This window comes from Podarcis muralis, chromosome 10 (assembly GCF_964188315.1).
Source record: "Podarcis muralis chromosome 10, rPodMur119.hap1.1, whole genome shotgun sequence".
NCBI classification, from domain to species: domain Eukaryota; kingdom Metazoa; phylum Chordata; class Lepidosauria; order Squamata; family Lacertidae; genus Podarcis; species Podarcis muralis.
The window spans coordinates 47,089,142-47,101,571 of NC_135664.1; the positions used below are offsets into that span (position 1 = coordinate 47,089,142).

Genomic DNA, 12,430 nt, shown 5'->3' on the forward strand with positions numbered 1-12,430 from the left:
TCTTGCGGTTTTTTCGTCTTGTGAAGCACGGCTATTAGCGGCTTAGCGGCTATTAACGGCTTAGCGGCTATTAACAGCTTAGCGGCTTTAAGAAAAAGGAAACAAACTCGCAAGAACTCGCAAGACATTTAGTCTTGCGAAGTAAGCCCATAGGGAAATTCGTCTTACTGAACGACTCAAAAAATGGAAAACCCTTTCGTCTAGCGAGTTTTTCGTCTTGCAAGGCATTCGTCTTGCGGGGCACCATTGTATTTGTTTAGTATCCTTACCAGCAAGGCTGAAGCCAACACAACAATCATCCATAAAAAGATTGTTGACTTTAAAGACATTTTAGACAGTGTATCTATACTGCAGGCTCCTTTCTGTGTATGTTAAACATTTGCTGTCATTATGAAACCTACAGCAGCCATAACTTTCAAGTGAGCCCTAATGAATCAGGAGTCCAAAGGTTACTGGCATCAGGGTTTGAGCTTTATATTTTCAGAAAGGCCACAACAGCCAGGGAGAGGCATCATTAGAAGGGCTATTTACTTTTCATAAACCTGTTTATGACTTTGGCATACAACTGGGAGTTCACATGATAGGGTGCTGATGACATGATGAAGAAAAAGAATTTTGTGCTTACAGAAAAAGAATATTGCTGGAAGAAGGCTAGGCTAGCATCCTTCTATCAGACATTTAGTTTTAGGACTTCTTTGGATGAAGAACCATTCAATCGTGTGAGCTCTGACCTGCAGTCTCAAGTAGACATGAGATAATCCAGGCGTAACATCTCATCTGCTGCTTAGGAGATGGAGACTTCCCACACCATACATTTAAAGAACCCCCCAATGAATTCTGGGAATGGTGGGTTACCTCTCACAGAGCTACAATTCCCAGCACCCTTAGCAAACTACAGTTTCCAGGATATTTTGGTGGGGCTGGGCATGTGCTTTAAAGGTAAGGTTTGTACGCAGCAGAAGTCAGGTCTAGGAGGTTTATGTTATGCTTTAAATGCCATTTTAAACTGATGACTTCCTTTTTAAATGCTCTTTTGATTTTGTTAGCCACCTTAGCTATTTCACATTAATTAATGGGGTTGCTTATTCTGATGCACTTTCTTAGAGAAATACAGTGGTACCTCAGGTTAAGAACTTAATTCGTTCTGGAGGTCCGTTCTTAACCTGAAACTGTTCTTAACCTGAAGCTCTACTTTAGCTAATGGGGCCTCCCGCTGCCACTGCGCTGCCGCTGCACGATTTCTGTTCTCATCCTGAAGCAAAGTTCTTAACCTGAGGTACTATTTCTGGATTAGCGGAGTCTGTAACCTGAAGCGTATGTAACCTGAGGTACCACTGTACTGCGCTCCTGTGAGGTCTGTGCAAAAGGCCTAGATGGACTCAGGATAGCACCGGCCCCTGAGGTACCACCGTACTCTAAAATGAACTATCCACGGGTTGCCCTTAGAACAACAATCAGCATTGCTGCAGCACATAATGTTAAGCTGGCAAATGAAGCTGCTCATGGAGGCTGTACGTTTCACAGACAGGGAAGTGTTTCTTTGGGCATGAGGAGCAGAGCATATTCCAGAAGCAATACTTCCGTAGATGTGGAGAATGAAGGTGGCACATTGGGGAAGGGCTGATGCTCAGAGGTTAAAGCACTTGCAGAAAGTCCCAGGTTAAATCCCTGGCACCTCCAAGTAGGGCTGGGACAGACTCCTGCCCAAAAGTCTAGAGAGCAGCTGGCAGTCAGTGTAGACCAGGGGTGAGGAACATTTTTCAGCCTGAGGGCCGCTTTCCATTCCGGGCAATCTTCCAGGGGCCACAGGCCAGTGGCGGGTGGGGCTCAGGCAAAAGTGGGTGGAGCAACAAATGCATATCATACCTTTCTACAGTAGGCTGATTTATGTACACACTCCTGCACTGCAGGGCAGGGGCGTAGCATAGGGTGGGGGACTGTCAGGGTGCTCACCCTGGGTACATTTGGGGGGGGGGCGCAACTTGCACCACCCACGCAGCCGAATCAGCCCTATGCCACTTTGCAAGGCTGGGATCTGATCAGATCTCAGTATCACAACGTGGCTCAAGGAGGGTGGCGTGAGAAGGACGCCATGCACCGTTTGATCCCAGCCTTGTCCTTGAGGGGCTGGGATGGAAGGCTGCATGGCATCCTTCTCACGCCATCCTCCCCAGATCCTAGCCTGTGCCACTTTGGGAGGCTGGCATCATTCCAACCTTGCAAAGCGGTTTGGGGCTGGTGTCACTACGTGGGTGGCAAGGGCTGGTGTGCAGCAGGCTCCCTTCATCCTCCATGCTCTGCGCCATGTCCCCCTGGCACACACATGTGCCCCAAGCACCATAAAAATACGCTCCACTGCTGCAGGGGATTGGGTTAGATGATGCTGAGGGTCCCTTCTGACGCTACAATTCTGTTAATTTATACAGAGGCACACACAAGCACATGCATGCATGCACACTGGATGACAGTTAAGAGATCAGCTCCTCTTACAACATTAAGAGGTTACACCTGAAAACGTTTTCTTTTAGGGCAAGAATTATTTGTGCACAGAGGACACACACTCCCTCTGTTTCTGGGCGAGTCATTATTCTGGGTGTCCCTTCTGACAGGAAGGTGGCAAGGCCCAAGAAGCTTTCTCCTCCAAGGAGTAAGTAATTCTGCAGTGACTCATCAGAGAGGCAACAGGCAGCCTCCTTCTTGGATGGGTACTTCGGACTCACAGGAGCTTTTTCTGAACAGTACAAGGCTCTGCATGTCTACTCAGGAGTTAGCCCCTCTGTCTTACTCCCAAGAAAGTGAGCATAGGATTGTAACCTACCGGTAATTCCCTTAATTTTCACAGCACACCTGCAATTCTCCCAGTTTGGGAATGAATGGTCTAGAGCAGCCTTTCTCAAATTTGGGTCCCCAGATGTTGTTGAACTACAACTCGCATCATCCCTGAGCGCTGACCATGCTGGCTAGGAATGATGGGAGATGGAGTCCAACTACAGCTGGGAAAGTTGAGAAAGGCCAGTCTAGAGACACCTCAGAACCTACATCTCTATGTCCTGGGTGAATACAGGGAGCTGCCTTATTTTGAGCCAGACCATTGGTCCACCTAGCTCAGTAGTGTCTTTTACAGCCCAACCTGGAACTGCAGGGCATTGAACCTGGGACCTTTGGCATGCAGCGCCGACGCTCTACCACTGAGCTACGGCCCGTATGAGCACCTCAGGGCTTGTCTCCATTAGTGCAACTCCACTAGTCAATTTCATCTTGGATTCAAGCCAATACACAATTAATCTGCTTGATCAGGACCTTAGACTGAAGCGATCACCATGCTGGCATCAGCTTGGTTATCTGGACTGGGGTCAGGACTGTGTCCTTCTAGGCTGTGCCTGGTTTAAATTTCCTGAGTTTTCTCTTTTTCTTTCTTTTTCTTTCCACTTTATTCTTCCTTATGTTTCATTCTGTTTCTTGGTGTCCTCTGCTCTGAGTTAATGAGGAATGCAGAGGAAGGTGATGGATGGATGGATGGATGGATGGATGGAAGGAAGGAAGGAAGGAAGGAAGGAAGGAAGGAAGGAAGGGGAAAAACCCTGTTTGAGATGCAGGGAAGGGAAGATCTCCCAGGGTGGGGGGCTGGAAGAAGAAAGGGAAGCTCCCAGGTGAGAGCTGGGAGCATGTGCCAGCTTTTATCTGTGATAACAGTTAAGATCTACCTCCGATAGGGGGCTTTGTATTTTTTTTCCCCTCTCCCTCTTTTTTGCTTTTGTTTTTAATTTTTATTTAGATTAGTTTGTTATTTATTGTATTGTATGCTGGAAAATGTCCATAAACAAAAAACAAACAAAGGGACACAATGTCCCTCAGTCATTCTTCTCATGACAACCTTAAGGGCAAAGCAGAATGGCTTGACCACTCCTAGCACACACCTGCCAACCTGGTGGCACACCAAGCGGAAAATACTTCTCCCCCTGCTTTGTGCTCACCCCCAGCAGGGTGGAAGAGGAGAAAGCACTGCCCACACCCACCAGCGTGCAACCGCAGGCGATGCGCAGTGAGTGTAAGCCTTGGTGCACATGACCTGACCCAGAGATGTGAGCCGGGCTTGATATGCCAGGCAATGGCCAGCCACCCACCCACCCTGGCATGGCTGCAGGCTGTGCCAGGCTTCCTCAGCACTGCCACCTCCTCCTCAAACCGTATCCCATTCTGACTGGGTCACAGATTCCAACAATGTACAAAGAGCCCGTTTCAGAGAGCGCGGCCCCACCTCCAGCCTTGCCAGCCTTGGCAACCGTTAGTCACAGCCCTCTGGGGAAGCTGTGCCCATTGCCCCTGTCTGTTTCAATGGGGCTTTTACAGGAGAATTTCCTGGGCGGATAGTCCCCACTGGCACTTATCCTGCCCCCCCCCCGACTCCATTCCTTCATCCAATCTGCCCATTTTGGCTTTTTTTTTTAATCTTCAAGATGTTGTTCTTAAGAAAGCTTGTGACAGGAAATCCAGCGGCAGCTTGATAAGACCTCTGTCCCCGTGCAGAGTTTTATCCCCCAGCCAAAAGATTAACACACAGCTGTGTGTGTGTGTGTGTGTGTGTGTGTGTGTGTGTGAGAGAGAGAGAGAGAGAGAGAGAGAGAGAGAGAGAGAGAGAGAGATGGCATAAGCTGCAATCAGGTTATATACACACTCCTTAACTGTTCAAGTATAGCAGACGTTCCTACTATTTTATGTAAACCGCTCAAGAGATTGCTATTATTTAATTAAGCAGTATAGATGCTGTGAAATAAGATCTTGGGTATATGCATATTTAGCCATTTTTAGGTCAAGGGCGAATAGAAGCATGGAGCATTTCTGAGGGCTGAGTAGTGTGTAAGTCCTCCACAGAACGGTTGCAGTGGCTGCCCAGAAGGTACAAGATAAGGAAGAAGGAAGAGGCCCTTGAGGCCTTCCTCAGTCTGCCACAACCTGGTGCCCTTCAGCTGTTTTATACTACTCCCATTAGTTCCCAGTCAGTGGTAGTCCCAAACAGCTGGAGAGCACCAGACTGGGGGAGATTGTGCTACATGATGGGCTAGGGGAGAGTCAAGTGGGGGCGATGGACCAAGGATCAAACAAAGGGAGGTTCTGCTTTTACAAAAGTCCCCTACGTACAAGAACATGCTGCAAACCTTCTGGCTATAGATTCACACATCATCATCATCATCATCATCATTATTGCTACTTTAGTTTAATTTATGACCTGCCCTTCACTCTCTAAGGTCCCGAGAAAGGTTACAACAATTAACATACAATGTTAAGAACAGTTCAAAACTGTTCAAAACAGCTCACAATTGCAAAAATAAGATGGATCCCGAAAACACACAGCTCAGGTGTCAAAGTCCAGGGCAATGAGGTGTGTCTCTGGAATTTGCTGAATCCGTGTTGTATTCAGTGGCAGTCCCACATAGGTGTGCACTGCAATAATCCAGCCTGGAAGTGACTAGAGCATGGGGCACAAATCATTGTTGTCCAAAAGAGGCTCTAGCTGGTGAACCAGCTATAGCTGCAAAAAGGCACTGTTATCCCCTGAGGTATCCTGAGCCTCCAGTGACCGTGTTGAATCCAGCAGCACCCCAACCAGCAGACCAGCCCTTCCAGAGCAATGCAAATCCATCCATAACAGACTGTCTTCCCACCTTCTGGGTGTGAGAACTTGGGACAAATAACACCTCTGCCTTTTCAGGATTCAGCTTCAACTTATTGGCCCACATTCAGCCCATCACAGCTCCCAAGCACCTTTCTAACACCTCAGCTGCCTCTTCTGGTTCAGAAGGAACAGAGAAAGTCAATTATATTGGCTATCTATCCAACCTTTCTTTTAAAAGATCCAAAAAAAGAATTTCTTTCACCAGCTTTTAAAATTATTTGTTGCTGAGTTTCTCTCATGGCTACCAAATTTCTTTTTGTCAAGGCTCCTGTGCCTTTAACAGCAAACAGAAATTCAGCAGGCAAAGCATGGAGATGCACTGGAGATAGGAAACCATTCACCAGCTAAATTTTGCTTCTCCCAAAGATGAAATAGGTATACAAACTGTGCTGGAAAGAGTTGGCAACCCTAAAATGTCTCCTAGTCCCTGGCCACTCTGTATGCTTTGTGTATATCCCATAGTAATGTGCATGCACCACTTTCAGCATGCCCACAAAAATACTGGCACAAGGAGCAAATAAGGACAAATAGAAAAACAACCCTAAACCAGCACTTTGATAAGCACATGAACTCTGGATAGAAAATGATTATACCTAAGAGACTCTGATTTCTGACAAAGTGTGTTCAGTTTCCAGTCTCCTGGTTGTCTTTCATGAGTATAGTGTGTGTTTATATCAAAATAAATCCTAGGATGCAATGCAACAAAAACCTATTTCTTCAGCTGCATCTCTGCCTGCCTGCCTGATATTTTCTATAAGGAAGAGGCCATAGCATGTCCCTGAAGCAGCTCAAAGTGCTTGAGGGATACGGTGGCATTTCAAGCAGGCACCACAGACGCAAAGAAACATGATGGTATTAGAAGCAGCTGCTTGGACAGCAATCTGGGAAAGGGCCTTCTTAATGTGAGCTGGCACCCGCAGGGAAAATTGGTCAGGTTCCCTCTCCGCATTCGGCTGGGTGCACTCTGCATCCAGTTTTGGGTCGTCTGCATATTTGCAGAATCCAAACCAAGGGATATAGATATCTGGCACAGCGCCCCAGCAGGAAAGGATGTCACACCTGCAGCAAACTTCCTGTCTCTACTGCAAAGCTACCTTGAGTCAGTCGGTCCAGCTACTAGGCTGGGAGCTTTGCCACAGCCTGTGGTAATTGTAGGCTTCAGTCCAAGTCTACTGTTTACAACAAGACTTCACTGCAGAGACTCAAGGATTCTCAAAGGGCATCAGGGAAGGGAAGATTTGGGCATTTCTCCCCTCCAAAAGACACAGACAAAATGCCATCTTCCTAGACCTAGGGTTTGTTTGTTTTTTAATGCCCCTGTCTCTATTGCCTCACCAAATGCTGCACAGATTATCCCCACTTTTACTTCTCTATTTGGAATGGAACTTATCTTTGGAGGCGGGGCTTCAGGGAAAGGGGCCTTAGCTCAGTGGTAGAGCATCTGTTTTGCATGCAGAAGGTCACATGTTCAACCCCCAGCATCTCCAGGTCAGGCTGGGAGAGAATCCTGCAATGAAACCCTGAAGAGCCACTGCCAGACTGTGAAGACAACACTGAGATGGGTGGCTCAATGGTCTGGCTTCATATAAGGCAGCTTCCTATGTTCCCCTCTTCTATCCAGGCTGAGTACTGACTACAGTCTTTCAGAGATTTGAATGAAGTACAGAAGAACCACACTAACATGCATATTTTAAAAAAACCAATCCATCCCACTATAGGCAAAGCAGATTTTTCAAGCAATGCAAATTCTGCTGGACCAAAGGCCAATGGGATAGGAAAAAAAGAGAGCATGCGTACCATCAGGCGGCGATAGCTCTATTGTACTATTTTCAAGTTTCTGAAAAAATGTCACCCATGCAGCCAGTTCCTAGTTAATGTCAAATTTGACCCCAGATTTGCAGCACACATGGATCACATACCCTATGGCGTGCCCTGCCATCCAGCGCAGGGGGAAGGGAAAGGTACTATAGATTAAAGTGACTAGAGTTTGGTGGATTAGATAACGTAGAATGGAAATGAGATAATCAATAGGAAAAATTAGGTAAATGAAGAATTTCCAGGTGACACAAGGATTTGTTTGGGAATGTGTGGCCACTCTGCTGATCACATAATTATCACTGCCTCTCTGCTTTCCTGCATTTACTTTTTCTTCTGCTTACAATCCCACCACTCTAGCATGTGCACATAATGAATCTGATGGCATGGGTGGTAGTCCATTAAAGCTTGTGCCATTAAAAAAAATGCTGGTGTGGAGGGAGAAGCACAGCAGTTCCAAGGAATGGGGGAATGGGCTGCTTTTCTTGATATTTGTGATTCCTCGTGATCTGAGCTCGGCTGTATAGGGAGTTGAGGGGCTGTAGGTCAGGGAAGAGCCATAGGTCAATGGTAGATCACATGCTTTGCATGCAGAACCAGAGAATTGTAGAGTTGGAAGGGATCCTGAGGGTCATCTAGTCCAACCTCTGCAATGCAGGAATCCTGCCCACCACCATCCCTGGGTAGCCATGAACCACCAACCTTTTGGTCAATTGCCAGTGTGACTTGGTAGGATGCATCTTCCTGTGCTCCTAGGTATGGGAAGGTAGTGAGCCTTGTGGATGATTCAGTTTCTGCTGAAATGTATGTATATTTTGGGATTTACAGATGACTCAGCCCCTTCCACTCTCAGCAGTGACTGCGGAGGGGCATAAAGACATCTGAACCTCCAGGAAATTTGTTGGTTAACTGAGTAACCCTCTCAGCCTAAGGTCTAGCTCAACATGCAACTTCATCCCATGATGACTGCAACATCAAGTGATGACTGGCATGTGTGAAAGAGTCAGCTGCAATCTATCACCACAAATGGTTATTTATATCACAAAATGCCCCAACTCGGATGCTATACTTTTTCAGTGTAGTCAAGTTCATATATTCCACTCCCAGCCATGGTGCATTGACTCATGTGATGTACATATGTGCAAAAGCAGCCTATAAATGATTGTCAAGTATGTCCCTGGTTCAGATCTAACTCAAACTCACCAGGTTGTCTTTGGCAAGCCACCACTGGCCTTCCACCTACAAATATGGGGATAAAAATACTGGCCTTCCTAACAGGGTTGTTCTAAATACTACTGAGATGGTTTGTGTGAAGAACTTTCAACAGGCAAAAAGCTCTGCTATGCTATCCTTGCTGCTGATGGGGACAGCTTTCCTAATTGTGAAAATTCTACTTTGGGGGAATATTTGCTCTTGCCCGATCTATTTAGTGGTCCTGAAAATGTGCCAAGAGGACAGCTTTAATGTGGCCCAAGAGGAGAACCCAGCAGGTAGAACCCACCAATCCCTGGAGAAAGGAAAGTCCAAGTCTTCTTTCTCTTCCATCCCTCCTGCTTGCTCTCCCCACCCCTTCTTTCCATAATACTGCCTAAGTAGGTTTACATCTGCAGCACAGGCTCCACTCCCCCCCCCCCCACAACACCTTTGTTGTGCTCCTGCAGACAATCACATCTCCCTGGGATGGAGCAGCACCGGATGGTCCCTCCTTCACCACAATATACAGAGAGGGAGAGCTCTGTCTGTCTAGCTGTGCATCTTCAGACATTGCCAGTGGCCCTATGTATAAGCCAAGGGAAAGAAGCCCAGCTTCTGTATCAAACCCTGTCTAGGGATCATTTAAAATCAACAACACAATGAGCAATATGCTTGAGGGAGTGGATCGGAAAGGAAAACCTCTGTGCTTATTCTATAGAATAAGTGTTCAAAATCGCACCTCTCTTTATCTCATCTCTCTCCCCCCCCCCCCCCTTATTTACTGCCTATAGCACGGTGCAGGCTTGGCACAAATACACCATCAGTGCCCTCCTGGCATTGAGAGCTGGGCAGCAGATGGGCTGTTGCTGCAGTGCCTGCGCTTGTAGGTTCCCAGCCTTGCTTTGAGGTGTATCTCTCTCTCTCTCTCTCTCTCTCTCTCTCTCTCTCTCTCTCTCTCTCTCTCTCTTTGTAGGGTGGGAAAGGCAGAGTGGGCTTGCAATCTAGCCTTGGCTTTGCAATGCAGGAGATCCCCATCATCCCCCACCTCCAGAGAGAGAGAGAGAGATGCTGGGGTTATGGTCTTTCAGAAGGGGCAGCATCTTCTCTCTGGTCATGTCTTAGCCATCCCTGCAGATACAGGTGGGTCGTTTCCCTACAGTGCTAAGGAAGAGAAGGAAACCCAACCCCCCCTCCCCAGTTCCCTCTTTTCCCCATATACTACAATCACAAGCAGCAGCAGAGATTGGGGGAGCGACGGCAGGGTCCCTGCCACCCCTTACTCTCCCAACACATACACACACACACACACACACACATCTGCAAACCCCCCCCCCATTATTTCTAAGCCTCAGAGTGAAGTAAGGCAAGTGAAAGCTCAAAAACACTTGGGAGTTTCCTCCTGGATGGATGGTGCAGAGTGTCTGGTCCCCAGAACACCATTAGCTCCCTGACTCAAAGAATGGACTGATTGTGACCTCTTCCCGCACCCCTACAGTCTTAAAATAATTGTGCCTCCAAAGAAGCCCCCCCCCCCTTTCCTAACCATACACAAAGATCTGACGATCTGGTGGGGGGGGGAGGGACGAAGCGAGGAGGCACAAGTGGCAAGGGAGACCCTTGGGGTCAGGAGCGATGTGGGGTGGAATGGGAACACACGTCAAAAGGGAAGATGGGTGGAATGGGGCAGGGAAGGGTGGCAGTGAGATGGGGAGTGGGGGGTTCGGAGTGCAAGTTGGAAGGGGGGGCAGGGGGGAAGGAGGGCCGGAGAGGAGAGCATGACGGCGGGTGGGGGGCAGTGAAGGGGGGGCATCTCCCACTTACCCATCGCCCGTTGTTTTTCAGCAGCGGCGGCGGCAGCGGCGGCGGCGGCTCCTCTGCCTCGCGGGCCCCCGGTGGGGAGATGCTGGACTCCGCAGCAGCCTCTCGCCCCATCCCTGATTCCGGCAGCCGTGGCCGCCCCCCGGCATGGCTCAGCCGGGGCGAAAGCCCTCCACCTCCCTGCTCCTCCTCCTCCTCCTCCTTCCCCCCTCCAGCAGCAGCCTCTGCAGGGGAGGGAGGAGGCGAGGGACCCACACACCGGGGTGCGGAGCGTGGTTTGGGGGAAGAGAGAGAGAGAGGCGAAGGGAGCGCAGGATGAAGAGAGGGGAGGATGATGAAGATGGTGGTGATTATGAAGGCGCAGAGAGAGAGAGAGAGAGAGAGAGAGAGGGAGAGAGGGGGGGGCAGGCGGGGCAGGCGAGGCGATGGATCCGGGCAGAAATAGGGAATGTGTGCGTGGGGGGGGGGGGAGGAAATCACCTCCTCGCGCAAGAATAATACTAATAGTTCTAATAATAATGTGGCCGAGGCTCCTCCCCCGCCTCCTCCTCCTCCTCCTCGGAGCCGCCAAAGGAGGGAGCCCGATGCTAACGGGGAGAGAGAGATCAGGTTGGGAGGGCTGCTCTCCTTCCCTCCCGCCTCGCCTCGCCTCGCCTGGCAGGTCTCTATGCTGCTGCTGCTGCTGCTGCAGTCATTCAAAAGCCCTGCGTGCGTGAGAGCGGGGGTCCGTCCGTGCCCCTTCCGCCCGCCGCTCTGCCCCCGAAGGTTCCTTCTCAGCCCCCCCCCCAAAAACCTCCTTCTGCCAGATCGCCGCAGCTCCTTCCCCACCTTCCCGTCCCTCCTCCGGTTTAAAAATATCCCGCCCCCTACCCCGACGCAAAGTAGGGAAGGGAGCGGACGGGGGAGGGAATGAGGAGAGAAAGGACTCGTCGGGAGGAGAGGGATTAAGTCATCCGAGCATCATCGTGACCCCCAGAGGCGCTCTCTCTTTTTTGCATCTAGGTAGGAGTCGAGGGTGGGCTCCCCACCATCTTCAAAGCGAGCTCAACCCGACGCCCCTCACAATACAAAAACAAAAAAACCGGGACGGATATTTGAGTGTGGAAATCTACGCCTAGCAATTGGCGGCGGCTTTTGCAGCTTAAAGAGCTGTGTGTGTGTGTGTGTGTGTGTGTGTGTGTGTGTGTGTGTCTTTTTGTGCACTCGCGCTCCTGTTCTGCCTCTGCAATGGAAGGCAATACAAAGGAACGCCTTGTGTTTGGAAGCCGAGTTGGGAAGGGGTGGGAGCGGCGGGAGGGCGGGGAGGAGACGGCGGGGTGGGCTCGGTGAGTGTCTGAACTGGGCACGACCACTTGTGCTGGGCGAAGGAATGCGCCAAGCTCGGGGACGAAGGGGGCGGGCGGTGGGGAGCAGGCCCTTTCCCAAGGCACCTGAAAGGGCAGGGAAGGCTGCCAGGACGGTGCAGCGGACAGCTGGGAGTGGACCCGGCAAGGCCTGGATTTGAATGTGCTGCGCGTTCAAGGCACCGTCTGTAAAATGGGCACAACGGACACCCTGTTCCAGAGAGGGCCGTGGCAAAAATAGGTGGGTCGGGTTGCAGTTTGAGGCACAGCTCCACTCCAGTTCAGACTGGCCCACCCATGGGGGGGGGCGCATTTTATGAGCCTTCCAGCAAACCCTCCTTGCTACCTATCCATCACCAAAGAACAGGAAATGGAAGGCACATATTTACCTAAAATTTACATAGGCTAACTTATATGTATGGATGCAAATTTAGACATTGATACAGTCATTCAGTACATCTGACCAGTGTGGCTGCTCAGTTTGCTGTCAATGGACCACCCTTCAAGGTCCCTGCTCTCCCTCCTGATGGATCTTGAACTATAGATTGGCCTTAGACTGGACAGTGGCCTTAGACTGGACAGAGGA

At 49.6% G+C, this 12,430-nt stretch overlaps 1 protein-coding gene across 1 annotated transcript in view; it reads right to left on the reverse strand.

Moving 5' to 3' along the window:
• Positions 1-11,671, reverse strand: part of MGAT3 (beta-1,4-mannosyl-glycoprotein 4-beta-N-acetylglucosaminyltransferase) — a 50,866-nt gene extending 39,195 nt beyond the window's left edge. Inside the window, exon 1 of the mRNA XM_028745590.2 lies at positions 10,505-11,671. The gene's annotated coding sequence lies outside the window, so the exon portion shown is untranslated. The remainder of the gene's footprint in view (positions 1-10,504) is intronic.
• Between the last annotated feature and the right edge of the window lie 759 nt (positions 11,672-12,430).